The following is a 1,105-nucleotide window of genomic DNA, read 5'->3' on the forward strand; positions in this document are numbered from 1 at the left end:
AAAGCAACTGAGTTCCTAGAAAAGCCTTGGTTACAGAAGAACTCAGTTGCTTTCAGTTTCCATGAGAATCCTGTTCCAGGAAATGCCTTTCAGGGGCTGAGCTGGGTCAGGGTTGTCTCTCTGGCTGCCCAGCAACCCTGCTAAGAGGGAAGTGCATTCAGTTTGGAGGATGAATCCTCATGTTGAAAACCCAGACTCACAATTTCATGACAGGTGTATGTATGCACTCTTAAAGTCTTTCTATACTTCACCTGCATGTTGACAGGCCTGCAGCACAAACAAGCATGAACATGCACATACACACATGCACACACACACAAACACACACACTCACACAGGCACACATACATGCACACACAGTACAGTGTACAGATATGCACACCCACAGGTGCACATGCACACACACATACACACACGCACATACATAACCTTGGGTGGTGTTATAGGTCATCATTCAGTTCCCTGACTTTTGTTCCCAAGGCTGAAAGAGACTAAGATGCCTTTTTCTTAAGGATTTTCAATGCTGCAGTGTGCCAACACATAGGAGACAACTTCATGCTCACCTCTTTGCTTCTGTGCTCCCTGCTCTTCACCCTCACTCCTCGCCCATGTTCCCTACTCTTTACCCTCAGTCCTTGCCAGTGCTCCCTGCTCCTCACCTTTAGTGCTCTCCTGTGCTCCTTGTTCCTCATCTTGACACCTCATCTGTGCTCCCTGATCTTCACCCTCACTCGTCTCCGTGCTCCCTCTTCCTCACTCCTCCCGCATGCTCCCAGCTCTTTACCTTCACTGCTTTCTTGAACAGCCTCCAATAATCATGCTCAGTCTGCTCCCTCATGACCTCCAGACACTAAACCATAGGGGCTGAATTCTCCCTGTTAGAGCCCCTGAAGCTGAACCAGCTCTCCTTCGGTGTTCACAGATGTCTCTTCATCCTTCTGTACAAAATCACCTCCTTATCTGCTACTGATTCCCACAAGGAAAACGTACAGAGATGTGACCAAATTGGAAAAAAACAGAAAGGAACTTTCAGAGAACCCAGTAGAAAAGTCAATTTGACTACCTCTAATGAGGAGCAGATTCTGGTGGATTAAGACTTGGAATA

The sequence above is a fragment of the Mus pahari genome, chromosome 13 (genome assembly GCF_900095145.1).
Source record: "Mus pahari chromosome 13, PAHARI_EIJ_v1.1, whole genome shotgun sequence".
Taxonomy (NCBI): domain Eukaryota; kingdom Metazoa; phylum Chordata; class Mammalia; order Rodentia; family Muridae; genus Mus; species Mus pahari.